This window comes from Schistocerca gregaria, chromosome 4, assembly GCF_023897955.1.
Source record: "Schistocerca gregaria isolate iqSchGreg1 chromosome 4, iqSchGreg1.2, whole genome shotgun sequence".
NCBI classification, from domain to species: Eukaryota; Metazoa; Arthropoda; class Insecta; order Orthoptera; family Acrididae; genus Schistocerca; species Schistocerca gregaria.
In genome coordinates, this window is record NC_064923.1 from 5426307 (window position 1) to 5444420 (window position 18114).

Sequence of the window (18114 nt, forward strand, 5' to 3'; positions counted from 1 at the left end):
AATAAACACCAGCAGTAACAAGAGTAGAAGAATGAACTAAAGCAGAAACAGGAGTAGGAGCTGCTATAGCAGCAGGAAGTCATGAAGAGAAAGGAATCTGAGCTCTCTTAGTTATAGCTGCTAAAACAATTAATATAGTAATGAGCTTTATTTCAAAAGAATTAGAAATAAAATCATAATAATAAATATAATTTCAACCACCAAAATTTAAAATTCATGCAATAGAAATTAAAATAGCAACATCACCAATACGATTAGAAAGTGCAGTTAATATACCAGCACTATAAGATTTTACATTTTGATAATAAATAACTAAACAATAAGAAACTAAACCTAAACCATCTCAACCTAATAAAATTCTAATTAAATTAGGACTAATAATTAAAAAAACCTATAGGAAGAATAAATATTAAAACAATAATAATAAAACGATTTATATTCTTTTCACCAGATATATAATCCTCTCTATAATAAATAACCAAAGAAGAAATATATATAACAAAAGATATAAAAATAAGAGATATTCAATCCAAAATTAAAGTTATAACAACTATAGAACCATTTAAATTGAAAAGCTCTCACTCAACAAAAACTCTATAATCAATTATTAAATAATAAATACCTAAAATAAAAATTATAGTTCTCGAAATAAACAAAGAAAAAAAACTCAAAGAACAAATAGAAAATAAATTCACGGCCTAAGATGAAAAACTTCATATCATTGATTCCACAAAACAATATTTTTAATTAAAATACTTAAGCAAACTAAACAAAGAAATATTCACCCTTTAAACAGAGAATATTTAAAGGCAATCAATGTAAAAGTAAAAGATGATATTCACGAAAATAACCAAGAGAACAAGTATAAACACCAGAATAATAATTCCCATGCTGAGAATAAGAATATATATACAAAGTATAAACAGCTCTAAAAAAAGATAAAAAAATCAAAGCAAAGAATCTAAAAGAAGATCAAGATCTAATTCTATTTAATAATCTAATTTCACCTACCAAATTTAAAGAAGGAGGAGCAGCCATATTTGATGATCTTAAAAGAAATCATCATAAAGCCATTCTTGGCATCAAATTAATTATACTCTTGTTAATTAATAATCTTCGTCTACCTAAACGTTCATAAATAATATTAGATAAACAAAATAAACCAGAAGAACATAAACCATGACCAACCATTAGAGAAAGAGAACCTACACAACCTCATCAATTCATAGTCATCAATCCACCAATAACCATTCTTATATGAGCAACAGAAGAATGTGCAATTAAAGACTTTAAATCAACCTGACGAAAACAAATAAATCTTACAATAACACCCCCAGATAAACCTAAAGACAATCAAAAATAATTAAACTTTAAACCCAAATAAGAAATAACCTTTATAACACGAAAAATACCATAACCACCTAACTTTAATAAAACACCAGCAAGAATTATTCTACCTGAAATAGGGGCCTCTACATGAGCCTTAGGAAGTCATAAATGAACCAAAAACATAGGTATCTTAACTAAAAAAGCCAAAATTATAAATACATAAAACATAAAATAATAAGAACCAAAATCAACCAATAAAGGAAAATATAAAGTATTAGAAAAATCATAAACCTTAAATAAAACTAATAATAAAGGTAATCTAGCAACCAAAGTATAAAAAATTAAATAAACACCAGCCTGCAAACGCTCAGAATAAAATTTGATTAATAGGGTAAAATTGAATGCCTCGGAATGGTGTTTTATTATAAAATGGTAAAATTATTAAGATTCTAATTGATAAAAATAATGCAATAACACCTCCTAACTTATTAGGGATAGATCGTAGAATTGCATATGCAAATAGGAAATATCATTCTGGTTGAATGTGAACTGGTGTTACTAATGGGTTGGCAGGTACAAAGTTATCTGGATCTCCTAATAGGTAAGGATTAATTAAACATAGTATAATTAATAACGATGTTATTATTACAAATGTAATAGAATCCTTAAAGGTAAAGTATGGATGGAATGGAATTTTTTCAATATCTCCATTTAGTCCAAGAGGATTATTAGATCCTGTTTGGTGAAGAAAAAATAAATGAATTGCTGCTATAGCAGCAATAATAAATGGTAATACAAAATGGAATGTGAAGAATCGATTTAATGTTGCATTATCAACAGCGAATCCTCCTCATACTCATTGGACTAAATCTGTTCCTAAGTATGGGATTGCTGATAATAAATTAGTAATTACTGTTGTACCTCAAAAAGATATTTGGCCTCAGGGTAAGACATATCCTATAAATGCAGTTGCTATAACTAAAAATAAAATCACTGTACCAATTATTCAGGTATGTATATATATATAAGATCCATAGTAAATTCCCCGTCCTACATGTAAGTAAATACAAATAAAAAATATAGATGCTCCATTTGCGTGTAAGGTTCGGATAATTCAACCATTATTTACGTCTCGGCAGATGTGTACTACACTACTGAATGCTATTTCAATATTTGATGTATAATGTATAGCTAAAAATAGTCCAGTTACGATTTGAATTACCAAACATAACCCTAATAGGGATCCAAAATTTCATCAAAATGAAATATTTGTTGGGGCAGGTAAGTCAATTAAAGAGTTATTAATAATTTTAATTAAAGGATGTCTTAATCGTAAGGGTTTATTCAATAGTAATTATCTTATTTTACGAATAGGTCCCTGATTAATATTGGTGATTTTAACAACTGCTAGTAGTGCTAAAAATAAATAAATTATTATTATTATTGTAATAATGAATGTTGGTCTATTATATAATTTTTCTAAAGATATTGTTATTTCTTGATAATTGATTGAATTATCAATATTTATAGTTTCGGTGTTTTTGAAAAAGTCTATAAATATAGATATATCTAGAATAATTAATATTAATATGATAAATACTGACATTATTAATGTAATAATTATAGTGATTGATTTAGGCTGAAATATTTCGTTTGATGCAATTCTTGTAATGTAAATAAATAATACTAGTATACCACCAAGAAATGTTAAAAATAAAATATATGATAATCAATATCTTTCTATTATTGTTCCTGTTATTAATCCAACTAGGAAGGTTTGAAGGATAATAAAAAGCATTATTGATATTGGGTGTCTTAATTTAATAAAATTAATATTTATTACATTTGATAATGATATAATTATTATTTTGATCATTTCAGGGGTTAGTTTATTTAAAATACCGGTTTTGGGGACCGATGATGGAAGCTTTTCCACCTCTGAAGTTTTAAAAGTGGGGGCTGGACTTATTTCCGGTTTACAAGACCGGCGTTTTTTTTAAACTATTAAAACTAATGTTTATATTCTCTATTTTTACGTCTTTATTGATTTATTTTGCTGGTGTTTATGTTTTTTCTTCTAAACGTAAACATTTATTAATGGTTCTTTTGAGATTAGAATATATTGTTCTTTCTTTATTTATGTTAGTTATTGTTTTTCTTATTGAGTTTGATTATGATTATTTTTTTCCTGTTATTTTTTTAGTTTTTTCTGTTTGTGAGGGTGCTTTAGGTCTTTCTATTTTAGTTTCAATAATTCGTTCTCATGGTAATGATTTTTTTAATTCTTTTGGTTTATCTTTATGTTAAAGTATTTATTTATAACTATTTTTTGATCCCTCTTTGTTTATTAAATAATTGTTGATGGTTGGTTCATTCTTTAATGTTTCTGTTGGGTTTTGTTTTTATAATTTGTGTTTATTCATATGCTGATTTGAATATAATTAGATATTATTTTGGTATTGATTATTTTTCTTTTAGTTTAATTTTACTTAGTTTTTGGATTTGTTCTTTAATAATCACTGCTAGAGGTTCAGTTTATTTAAGTTCATATCATTCAAATTTTTTTGTTTTTATGGTTTTGATTTTAATAATTATGCTTTATTGTTCATTTGCTAGATTAAGTCTTCTTTCTTTTTATATTTTTTTTGAGGCTAGATTAGTTCCTACTTTACTTTTAATTTTGGGTTGGGGTTATCAACCTGAGCGTTTGCAGGCTGGTGTTTATTTAATTTTTTATACTTTGGTTGCTAGATTACCTTTATTATCAGTTTTATTTAAGGTTTATCATTTTTCTAATACTTTATATTTTCCTTTATTGGTTGATTTTGGTTCTTATTATTTTATGTTTTATGTATTTATAATTTTGGCTTTTTTAGTTAAGATACCTATGTTTTTGGTTCATTTATGACTTCCTAAGGCTCATGTAGAGGCCCCTATTTCAGGTAGAATAATTCTTGCTGGTGTTTTATTAAAGTTAGGTGGTTATGGTATTTTTCGTGTTATAAAGGTTATTTCTTATTTGGGTTTAAAGGAAAATTATTTTTGATTGTCTTTAGGTTTATCTGGAGGTGTTATTGTAAGATTTATTTGTGACTATGAATTGATGAGGTTGTGTAGGTTCTCTTTCTCTAATGGTTGGTCATGGTTTATGTTCTTCTGGTTTATTTTGTTTATCTAATATTATTTATGAACGTTTAGGTAGACGAAGATTATTAATTAACAAGGGTATAATTAATTTGATGCCAAGAATGGCTTTATGATGATTTCTTTTAAGATCACCAAATATGGCTGCTCCTCCTTCTTTAAATTTGGTAGGTGAAATTAGATTATTAAATAGAATTATATCTTGATCTTCTTTTAGATTCTTTGCTTTGATTTTTTTATCTTTTTTTAGAGCTGTTTATACTTTGTATATATATTCTTATTCTCAGCATGGGAATTATTATTCTGGTGTTTATACTTGTTCTCTTGGTTATTTTCGTGAATATCATCTTTTACTTTTACATTGATTGCCTTTAAATATTCTCTGTTTAAAGGGTGAATATTTCTTTGTTTAGTTTGCTTAAGTATTTTAATTAAAAATATTGTTTTGTGGAATCAATGATATGAAGTTTTTCATCTTAGGCCGTGAATTCATTTTCTATTTGTTCTTTGAGTTTTTTTTCTTTGTTTATTTCGAGAACTATAATTTTTATTTTAGGTATTTATTATTTAATAATTGATTATAGAGTTTTTGTTGAGTGAGAGCTTTTCAATTTAAATGGTTCTATAGTTGTTATAACTTTAATTTTGGATTGAATATCTCTTATTTTTATATCTTTTGTTATATATATTTCTTCTTTGGTTATTTATTATAGAGAGGATTATATATCTGGTGAAAAGAATATAAATCGTTTTATTATTATTGTTTTAATATTTATTCTTTCTATAGGTTTTTTAATTATTAGTCCTAATTTAATTAGAATTTTATTAGGTTGAGATGGTTTAGGTTTAGTTTCTTATTGTTTAGTTATTTATTATCAAAATGTAAAATCTTATAGTGCTGGTATATTAACTGCACTTTCTAATCGTATTGGTGATGTTGCTATTTTAATTTCTATTGCATGAATGTTAAATTTTGGTGGTTGAAATTATATTTATTATTATGATTTTATTTCTAATTCTTTTGAAATAAAGCTCATTACTATATTAATTGTTTTAGCAGCTATAACTAAGAGAGCTCAGATTCCTTTCTCTTCATGACTTCCTGCTGCTATAGCAGCTCCTACTCCTGTTTCTGCTTTAGTTCATTCTTCTACTCTTGTTACTGCTGGTGTTTATTTATTAATTCGTTTTAGACCAATATTGGATACTTATAATTGTGGTTGATTTTTACTTTTAATTGGCTGTATAACTATATTTATGGCTGGATTGGGCGCTAATTTTGAGTTTGATTTAAAGAAGATTATTGCTCTTTCTACTTTAAGACAACTTGGTGTAATAATAAGAATTTTGGCTATAGGTTATCCAAAGCTTGCATTTTTTCATTTATTGGCTCATGCTTTATTTAAGGCATTATTATTTATATGTGCAGGTTCAATAATTCATAATTTGAAGGATTCTCAGGATATTCGTTTTATAGGATCAATTGTTAATTTCATACCTTTAACTTCAGTTTGTTTTAATGTTTCTAGTTTATCTTTGTGTGGAATACCTTTTTTAGCGGGATTTTATTCAAAGGATTTAATTCTTGAGATGGTTTGTTTAAGATGAATTAATTGTTTAATTTTTTTTCTTTATTTTTTTTCTACTGGTTTAACTGCTTCCTATTCTTTTCGTTTGTTTTATTATTCAATATCTGGTGATAATAATTTTTATTCTAGATTTTCTTTTGATGATAAGGGTTATTATATTTCATTTGGAATAATTGGTCTATTGTTTGTTGCTGTTTTTGGTGGTAGTCTTTTATCTTGATTAATTTTTCCTATTCCTCATGTGATTGCTTTACCTTATTATTTAAAGTTTTTAACTATTACAGTTGTTATTTTAGGTGCTTATTTAGGTTATCTTATTTCTAATTTTGATTTTTCTCATAATTTATTTTCTTTAAGTATACTTTCTTTTGTTAGATTTGCTGGTTCTATATGATTTATACCTTTTCTTTCAACTAAGTTTATTAGATATATTCCTTTAAAAATAGGTTATTATTCATCTAAGTCATTTGATTATGGTTGAGGTGAATTACTTGGTGGTCAAGGTTTATATAGATTATTTATTTATTTAATTGGTTATATTCAAGGTTGATATGATTCTAATTTCAAGATTTATCTTTTAACTTTTATTTTTTGAATATTTATTTTGGTAATATTGTTTTTCGTTTACTTAAATAGCTTATAATTAGAGCGTGACACTGAAGATGTTAAGGAAGTATTTTTACTTTTAAGTATTTATAAATATAGATATATTATTTTTACAGTGAAAATGTAATGTTTTATTTAAACTATATAAATTTTAGAAATGTTAACGGAGTTTAACCGCTAATATAAAAAGTTAGCAGCTTTCATATTGGTTTTACATTTCCTTAATTGGAACTATTATAGTTCAATTATATTATTAACAGTAATACGCCTCTTTTTGGCTTCAATTAATAAGAATAAGGGTAGTACATACCAATCTTCCAGGTCGAAACTGACTGCAATATTTCGCTTCTTATTCTATTTAAGGTTGATTGATAAAATCAATACTTTTTGAATGCAACCTAAATGTTATATTTAACTACAACCCTTTATTCTGCTCATTGTAATGCTCCTTGGTTTCATTCATGGTATAGTCCTCCTAATAGAACTAGAATAAAAAATATTGTTGATACTGTTCAGATTATAATGTCTCAAGTTTTAAAAATAATTACAATTGGTAGAATTAGTGCAATTTCTACATCAAAAATTAAAAAGATTACTGCGATTAGGAAGAATCGTATTGAGAATGGTATTCGTGCTGATCTTTTTGGATCAAACCCACATTCAACTGGTGATCTTTTTTCTCGATCATTAATTAATTTTTTTGATAGTGTTGTTGCCAGGATTATAACAATTATTGGAATAATAAATCTAATGAAAACTCTTGTTGATAGAATTAGAATTGTTTTTCTTGATTTATATCAAGCTTTCTGATTGGAAGTCAAATGTACTATTTATACTAGAAAAACAATTATCTACCTCATCAATAAATAGAGATATATAAGAATAATCATACTACGTCTACGAAGTGTCAGTATCATGCTGCTGCTTCAAATCCAAAGTGATGTCTTGGTGAAAATTGATTTATTGAGTGTCGAAGTAGACATGTTGATAAAAAGATTGTTCCAATAATTACGTGTAAACCATGGAATCCTGTTGCAACAAAGAATGTTGATCCATAAACTGCATTTGCAATGGTAAAAGGTGCTTCTCAATATTCATATGCTAGAAGTATTGTAAAGTATAGTCCTAATAACACTGTGAAGAATAATCCTTGTAGTGCTTGAGTATGATTAGATTCCATTAAACTATGATGTGCTCATGTTACTGTTACTCCTGATGCTAAAAGAATAGCTGTATTAAGTAATGGAATTTGTATAGGGTTAAAGGGTTGAATTCCTATTGGAGGTCATAGTATTCCTAGTTCAATTGTTGGTGCTAATCTTCTTCTAAAGAATGCTCAAAAAAAAGAAACGAAAAATAATACCTCTGATGCAATAAATAAAATTATTCCTCATCTTAATCCAATTGATACAAATCCTGTATGTAATCCTTGATATGTTCCTTCTCGTACTACATCTCGTCATCATTGAATTATAGTTAGTAGGGTAATTCCAAATCCAATTATGAATAAGTTAATATTAAATAGGTGGAATCATTTTGCTAGTCCTGATACTAGGACTATTGCTCCAATTGCTCCTGTTAATGGTCAAGGTCTATAGTCTACTAAGTGGAATGGGTGGTTTGAGTGAGTTGTTAACATAGGTTTAATATACTTCTCTAGAATATAGAGTTCTTAGAATTGAGAAAACATAGGCTTGAATTATTGCTACTGCTGATTCTAGAATTAATAGAAGTATTTGTCCAATAATTAGTAATGAGATTAAGTTTATTGCTATAGATGGTCCTGTGTTTCCTAATAAGGTTAATAATAAGTGTCCTGCAATTATATTTGCTGCCAACCGTACTGCTAATGTACCTGGTCGAATAACATTACTAATTGTTTCAATTAGTACTATAAATGATATTAATGCAGGCGGTGTACCTTGTGGTACAAGGTGTGTAAATATATGATTAGTATGGTTAATTCATCCAAATAATATAAATCTTAGCCATATAGGTAGGGCAATTGCAAATGTTAATGCTAAATGTCTTGTTCTATTAAAAATATAAGGGAATAATCCTATGAAATTGTTAAATAATATTATAATAAAAATTGAGATGAAAATGAATGTTGTTCCATTAAATGATTTTGGTCCAAGAAGTGTTTTAAATTCATTATGTAAGGTTAAATTTAGTTTATTTCAGATAATGTTAATTCGTGATGGTGTAAGTCAAAATAGTGATGGGATTAATAATAGTCCTAGAAATGTTCTAGTTCAATTTAATGATAAATTAAAGATGTTAGTTGATGGGTCAAATGTTGAGAATAGATTTGTTATCATTTTCAATTTAAGTTTTTTATTTCAATTGTTCCTTTTTCTGCTCTTTTAATAAGGTTAGGTTTAAATGAGAAGAAGTTTATTTGATTAAACAAGATTAATGTAGCTGAAAATATAATGAATAGTGAGAATCATATAAGAGGGGATATTTGAGGGATTTGGATATAATTTCCCCATCAGAAGTAGTCGTTAATTTACTATTATTTGGTTTAAGAGACCATTACTTACTTTCAGTCATCTGATGAATTTCAAGGTGTACTAATTTTTTTTAGTTACTTTAGATTGACCCTCTAATGTTATTTATTTTAACTAACTCCTTAAATTATCTTAGATAATCACTTAATAAATAAATTTACTGAAGTTCTTTCAATTACAATTGGTATAAATCTGTGGTTTGCTCCACAGATTTCTGAGCATTGTCCAAAGAATAATCCAGGTCGATTTATTGTAAATGTTTCTTGATTTAACCGACCTGGCGTTGCATCAATTTTAACCCCTAATGAGTGTAGAACATCTGATGCTCTTGTTAATACTCGTACTTCTGTATTTATTGGTAGGATTGTTCGGTTATCTACATCTAGTAGTCGGAATCCATCATTTTCTAGGTCTTGTTCTGGTGTTATATAAGTGTCAAATTCTACGTCTATGAAGTCTGAATATTTATATCTTCAATATCATTGTCGTCCAATGGTTTTAATTGTAATTATTGCATCTACTGAATCATCAAGTAAATATAATAGTCGTAATGATGGAAGGGCAATAAAAATTAATGTAATTGCTGGTAAAGCTGTTCAGTATTGTTTCAATTAAATGTCCATGAAGTATATTACGGTTAGTATAGGCAATAAATAATATATAACTTAGGGCATAACCTACAATTACTGTAATTAATAATAATACGACCATAGTATGATCATGAAAGAATGATAATTGCTCCATTAATGGTGAAGCTCCATCTTGAAGAGATAAATTTGATCATGTTGCCATTAATAAATATTTTCTAATAAAAGGTCAAACCTTTATTTGTAGAGCTTAAATCTACTGCACTAATCTGCCATATTAGAATCTAGAGATTAATGGTAATTCTGAGTAACTATGTTCTGCAGGAGGGTTATTTTGTAGTCATTCTGTTGATCTTCTTATGTTAGCTCTAAATATAATTGCTCGGTTTGTAATCATTCTTTCTCATATAATTACAATGAATATAATGATTCCTACAATAGAAATTGTAGACCCAATTCTTGATACTACGTTTCATGATGTATATGCGTCTGGGTAGTCAGAGTATCGTCGAGGTATTCCTGCTAATCCTAGGAAGTGTTGAGGAAAGAATGTTAAATTTACTCCAATGAATATAATTGTAAATTGGATTTTTAATCATGTATTATTTATAGTTAATCCTGTAAATAGTGGATATCATTGAATGACACCTCCTATAATTGCAAATACTGCTCCTATAGATAATACATAATGAAAGTGGGCTACTACATAATATGTATCATGTAATACAATATCAAGTGATGAATTTGCTAATACTAATCCTGTTAATCCACCAATTGTAAATAGGAAAATAAATCCTAGAGCTCATAATAATGGTGGATTGAACTTGAATTTAGTTCCATATAATGTAGCTAATCATCTAAATACCTTAATTCCTGTAGGTACAGCAATAATTATTGTTGCTGATGTAAAATATGCTCGTGTGTCAACATCCATTCCTACTGTAAATATATGATGTGCTCATACAATAAATCCTATTAGTCCAATTGATAGTATAGCATAAATTATACCTAATGTTCCAAATGATTCAATTTTTCCTCTTTCCTGACATACAATATGTGAAATAATTCCGAACCCCGGTAGAATTAAAATATAAACTTCTGGGTGTCCAAAGAATCAAAATAGATGTTGATATAGAATTGGGTCACCCCCTCCTGCAGGGTCAAAGAATGATGTATTTAAATTTCGATCTGTTAATAATATAGTAATAGCTCCTGCTAAAACTGGAAGTGAAAGAAGGAGAAGTAATGCTGTAATAGCTACAGATCATACAAATAAAGGTGTTTGATCTAAAGTTATAGTTTCTGATCGTATATTAATTGCTGTTGTAATGAAATTCACTGCACCAAGAATAGATGATACACCTGCTAAGTGCAGTGAAAAAATAGCTAGATCTACAGATGCACCCCCCTGTGCAATAGCTCCTGCTAGAGGAGGGTAAACTGTTCATCCTGTACCAGCACCATTATCTACTATAGAAGATGTAAGAAGAAGGGTTAGTGAAGGTGGTAGTAATCAAAAACTTATATTATTTATTCGTGGAAATGCTATATCTGGTGCACCAATTATTAGTGGAACAAGTCAATTACCAAATCCACCAATTATAATAGGTATTACTATAAAGAAAATTATTACGAATGCGTGAGCTGTAATAATAACATTATAAATCTGGTCATCCCCAATTAGAGATCCGGGTTGGCCAAGTTCAGCACGAATAAGTATTCTTATTGATGTTCCTACTATTCCTGCTCATGCTCCAAATATGAAGTATAAAGTACCAATGTCCTTATGGTTTGTTGAGAATAATCATTTTTGCGGTAAGATGGCTGAATTTTAGGTGGTAGACTGTAAATCTACTTATGAGATGTTTTCTCTCTTATCATATTTAGGTCTTATATTCAATTATGATTCTAGACTGCAATTCTAGAGGTGTAAAATTTTACTAAGGCCTAAAAGATTATTCTTTTAATTATAACTTTGAAGGTTATTAGTTTGATTAACTTAAGTCCTTAGTATAATGAAATTAAGGTTGATGTTGAAATCAATCCTATTGTTGAAATTATTACTGTTATAGGAAGAATGATTCTTGATTTTTGGGACTTTATCTTTATAGATCACGAATTTTCTGTGTATGATATAATTAGGGCTGAGAATCTAATACGTATATAGTAGTAGAGTGTAATTGTAGTTAATACAACTATAATAGTTATAATAGTTGTTATATTGTTTTCTATTAATGATTGTATTACAATTCATTTTGGTAAGAATCCAAGGAATGGTGGTAGTCCACCTAAAGATAATAAAGATAAGAATATTATGAATTTAATTTCGGTTTTTATATTTCTGGCTGAATAAATTTGATTTATGAAAAATAAATTTATTTGCTTAAATAATAAAACTATAATTAATCTTAATAGTGAGTAAATAATGAAGTATAGCTCTCAGATGTTTTCTCTGACTGTTAATGATCTAATTATTCAACCTAGATGTCTGATTGATGAATATGCTAAAAGTTGTCGTAAGGATGTTTGATTTAAACCTCCTATTGCCCCAATAATAATTCTTAAGATAATAATTGTTCAAATAAAAGTTCTTAATTGAATACAATAAGATAAGACCATTATTGGGGCGATTTTTTGTCATGCTATTAATGTTAAACAATTATTTCATCTTGATGCTCCTATAACTTCTGGAAATCAGAAATGGAAAGGTGCAGCTCCAATCTTTAATAATAGTCTAGATCTAATTATTATTGATGGGATAAATTCTGTTTCCCATCCCATGGGATATTTTATTTGAATCAGCAAAATTGAAAATAATAATATTGTCGATGCTATTGCTTGGACAATAAAATATTTAATTGATGATTCATTTATTATTATATTTTTATTTCTTGTTAGGAGCGGAATAAATGAAAGTAAGTTGATCTCAAGTCCTATTCAAACCCCAAATCAGGAATTTGATGAAATGGACAGGATCGTTCCTATCATTAATGTTGATAGGAAGAGAAGTTTTGTAGAGTTGTTGGTCATTAAAAAGGAGAGGATTGATACCTCTATAAATGGGGTATGAACCCATTAGCTTCATTAGCTTACCTTTTTACATTAAGGTGTATGATGAGCGTTAGTTTTTGATACTAAAGGAGGTAGTTTAATTCTATCTTATGTAATTTTAATGAAGGTAATTTTATTTACTTTATTTACCCTATCAAGGTAACCCCTTAATCAGGCACTTCATTTATTTAATATATAAATCGAAAGTTTTTTTTTAAATTCTTTTATGTATTATTTTGTTTAATTAGGATTAATTTATCCTGCTCATTTTTTTTATATATATATATAATAAATAATTTATATTAATATATTACATTTAATTGAAATTAAAGTATTATAAGTTCATCTTACCATTATCAATTGATTATTTTAATGCAATTATTTACCTAGGATTATAGCTACTTATGTTTTTAGCTTAAAATAGGTTATTATAATATAATATATATAATAATATGTAATTTAATATTTAATATTATTATAATTGGATATAATAAATAAAATTATTAATTTAAATATAAAATATTATAATTAATATAAATAATTATATTAATTATAATAATATAATTATGTAAATTATCTATAATTAGATTATTTAACTAATATATATGAAAGTTAACTTAATATAAAAAAAAGAATTCATATTAATAACATATTATATTAAATTACATAATTGTATAAAATATATTTATTATATTATTTAATCTTTCTTTATTTATTAGTGAAAAGAAAGATTAAATAAGAAAGAATATAATACATTTATTGCTATACATGTTCCATATTAATCTTTAATTATATATAATAGAGAAGTTGTTGTGGTCATACATAGGGGCGTTTCTTTTTTTTTGTTAATGTTTGTGGTTTTTTTTCTTTTTTTTTCTTTAAATATTTGAATCTTTTATTTTTTCCTGAGTTAATAGATTTAAAATTTTCTTATTTTTTATTTTTAAAAGTTTTATTCTTGCTTGTTTATTCACTTTTTCTTTGTATTATATGTAAGTTTTGTTAGACTAAATGTTCTTTTTGCAGTAATTTGATTTAATTACCAAGTGATTTTGGATTTAGCAATTGATTTAGTATCGGCATAATTCGTGCCAGCAGCCGCGGTTATACGATTGATACAAGTGAATATTATTGGTTAAAACAGTTGTTTATATTATTGGGTTGAAATATAAATTTGTAAGGTGAAATGTTAAAATTTATTTGTGGCCCTTTTTATGAATCTATGAAATTTAAATAATAAACTAGGATTAGATACCCTATTATTTTAAATGTTAATTATATTTACCAGGGTACTATTAGTTAAGGTCTTTAAACCCAAAGAATTTTGCGGTATCTCATTCCATTCAGAGGAACCTACCCCATGATTGATAATACACGATTTACTCTACTTAATTTATTTGTTTGTATATCTCCGTTATCAGAGAATCTTTTTAGAGTTATAATTCTCAAGATTTATAATTATAAAATATTTCAGGTCAAGGTGCAGCTTATAGTTAAGAGGAGGTGGGTTACAATAGATTTTTGTTTATAACGGATTTGATAGTGAAATACTGTTAATGAAGGTGGATTTGATAGTAATTTAATTTATTTAATTTAACTGATATTGGCTCTGAGATGTGTACACATCGCCCGTCGCTCTCATTATTGATTATTCTATTTTATTTTAAAGTAGCTTCAATTTAGATGAGATAAGTCGTAACATAGTAGATGTACTGGAAAGTGTATCTAGGAAGAGTTTCAAGATATAACTTATTAGTAAAGTGTTTCATTTACACTGAAAATTTTTCTGTGCAAATTAGGATATCTTGATTATTTATTTTATTATATTTATTTTTTGTTTATTGAATTATTTAATATAAATAATTTTATTGTATTTTTGTCTTAGTATATTTTATAGAATTGATTTTTTAAATTATAGTTTATTGGTAATGTAAGTGTTTTATGAAATATTATTTTAAATTTTTTTAAGTAGATTTTATTTATTGTACCTTTTGTGTCAGGGTTTATCAAAATTTTAGTATTTATTTTACTTGTCTCGATTTGGGTTGATTTATAAATAATTTATAGTTAATGTATCATAATTATTATTAAAATATTTATAGAAATGAGATGTTAATCGTTTCCCAATATATCTAGTTTCTTAAGAAAAAATTTAATTTTTTAAAGTTATTTGTTTTTATTTAATTTTTTAAGTAAAAATATTAACTTATTTATTCTTTAAGGGATAAGCTTTGAAGTTAATAACCTATAATTTATTTTATAGAAATATAATAGTAAGCTTTAAACCAGCTATCTTTAAGATTACGTTTTAGTTCATTATTTTTTATTTTGATTTTATAAATATTTTAGGTTTTTTATTAAGATTATTAATTTAATTTTAAATTTTTGTAATAATGATAGAATTAGTATATTTATTTGTATGAAATTTTTACCTTGTGAACTTATTATAAGGAACTAGGCAAAATTGATTTCCGAGTGTTTATCAAAAACATGTCCTCTTGTTTATATTTTGAGGTCTGGCCTGCTCACTGAGCGTATTTTTAAAGAGCCGCGGTATTTTGACCGTGCAAAGGTAGCATAATCATTAGTCTCTTAATTAGTGGCTGGAATGAATGGCTTGACGAGAAATCAACTGTCTCTTAATAAATTTTTGAATTTAACTTTTGAGTCAAAAGGCTTAAATTCTTCTTTGGGACGAGAAGACCCTATAGAGCTTGACATTTTACTTTTATATAGTTTTTTGTTTGTCTTTCTATATTTAATGATGATGTTTTGTTGGGGTGACATGAAGAATAGATAAACTCTTCATTATTATATCATTTATTTATGTTTGTTATTTTGATCCATAATTTATGATCATAAGATTAAGTTACCTTAGGGATAACAGCGTAATTGTTTTTGAGAGCTCATATCGACAAAGCAGATTGCGACCTCGATGTTGGATTAAGAAAAATTTTGGGTGCAGGAGCCCAATGATTAGGTCTGTTCGACCTTTAAATTCTTACATGATCTGAGTTCAGACCGGCGTGAGCCAGGTCGGTTTCTATCCTAAGATTGTTAATCCATATTAGTACGAAAGGACCATATGGTTAAAATATTTTTTGTTATATTGATTAATATTAATTTATTTACTATTTTGACAGATTAATGTGTTGAATTTAGAATTCATTTATGTAGATTTTTTCTACAAATAGTATTGATACTTTATGATTTATTTATATTTATTTTGAATTTTCTTTTATTGGTTATTTGTGTTTTAATTAGTGTTGCCTTTTTAACTTTATTAGAGCGTAAGGTTTTAGGTTATATTCAGATTCGAAAGGGTCCAAATAAGGTAGGTTTTGTTGGAATTCCTCAGCCATTTAGAGATGCTATTAAGTTAATTTGTAAGGAGCAGCCAATTCCTATTATATCTAATTACCTACTTTATTATTTTTCCCCTGTTTTTAATTTAATGATTTCTTTAGCCGTTTGAGTAATTTTTCCTTATTTAACTTATATGTGTTCTTTTTCTTATGGATTTTTATTTTTTTTATGTTGTACTAGATTAGGTGTTTATACTGTTATAATTGCTGGTTGATCTTCTAATTCAAATTATTCATTATTAGGTTCTCTTCGTTCTGTTGCTCAAACAATTTCTTATGAAGTTAGTTTAGCTTTAATTTTATTGTCTTTAATTATTTTAATTGGTAGTTTTAATATGTTTGATTTTATAAACTATCAGCTTTATTGTTGATTTATTATTATTTCTTTTCCTTTAGCTTTAGCTTGTTTTGCTTCTTGCTTAGCTGAAACTAATCGTACTCCTTTTGATTTTGCTGAAGGGGAATCTGAGTTAGTTTCAGGATTTAATATTGAGTATGGTGCAGGTGGTTTTACTTTAATTTTTTTAGCTGAATATACTAGAATTGTCTTCATAAGAATGTTATTGGCTTTAATTTTTTTGGGTGGTGATTTTTATTCTTTTATATTTTTTATTAAGCTTGCTATTATATCTTTTGGTTTTATTTGGGTTCGTGGAACATTACCACGGTTCCGTTATGATAAATTAATGTACTTAGCTTGAAAAAGTTTTTTACCTTTATCTTTGAATTTTTTTATTTTCTTTGTTGGTTTAAAGATTTTATTTATCTCATTTGTTTAGTGAAATTTTTTGAGAAAAGTTAATAGAAGAGTTAAACTTCTAATTTTATGTTTTCAAAACATATGCTTTTCCTAAGCTAATTAACTTTATTCCTTAATTAATTTATCTCATGCGTTTGCGAGATGGACATTAATTAAGAAATATGTGAAGTAAATAATTGTTAAGATTTGACCTGTTATAATATAAGGTTCTTCAACAGGTCGTTTACCAATTCACATTAGTAAGCATACAACAACTACTATAATTCAGAATAAAATTTGATTAATAGGGTAAAATTGAATGCCTCGGAATGGTGTTTTATTATAAAATGGTAAAATTATTAAGATTCTAATTGATAAAAATAATGCAATAACACCTCCTAACTTATTAGGGATAGATCGTAGAATTGCATATGCAAATAGGAAATATCATTCTAGTTGAATGTGAACTGGTGTTACTAATGGGTTGGCAGGTACAAAGTTATCTGGATCTCCTAATAGGCAAGGATTAATTAAACATAGTATAATTAATAATGATGTTATTATTACAAATGTAATAGAATCCTTAAAGGTAAAGTATGGATGGAATGGAATTTTTTCAATATCTCCATTTAGTCCAAGTGGATTATTAGATCCTGTTTGGTGAATAAAAAATAAATGAATTGCTGCTATAGCAGCAATAATAAATGGTAATACAAAATGGAATGTGAAGAATCGATTTAATGTTGCATTATCAACAGCGAATCCTCCTCATACTCATTGGACTAAATCTGTTCCTAAGTATGGGATTGCTGATAATAAATTAGTAATTACTGTTGTACCTCAAAAAGATATTTGGCCTCAGGGTAAGACATATCCTATAAATGCAGTTGCTATAACTAAAAATAAAATCACTGTACCAATTATTCAGGTATGTATATATATATAAGATCCATAGTAAATTCCCCGTCCTACATGTAAGTAAATACAAATACAAAATATAGATGCTCCATTTGCGTGTAAGGTTCGGATAATTCAACCATTATTTACGTCTCGGCAGATGTGTACTACACTACTGAATGCTATTTCAATATTTGATGTATAATGTATAGCTAAAAATAGTCCAGTTACGATTTGAATTACCAAACATAACCCTAATAGGGATCCAAAATTTCATCAAAATTAAATATTTGT

The 18114-nt window shown here is 26.8% G+C and overlaps 1 long non-coding RNA gene across 2 annotated transcripts in view; it reads left to right on the forward strand.

Moving 5' to 3' along the window:
• The window catches only part of LOC126267575 (uncharacterized), a 59245-nt gene extending 43295 nt beyond the window's left edge, over positions 1-15950 (forward strand). For both annotated transcript variants that reach the window (XR_007549034.1, XR_007549033.1), the window contains exon 2: positions 15334-15950. This is a non-coding gene — a long non-coding RNA (uncharacterized LOC126267575). The remainder of the gene's footprint in view (positions 1-15333) is intronic.
• The last annotated feature ends 2164 nt before the right edge of the window (positions 15951-18114 follow it).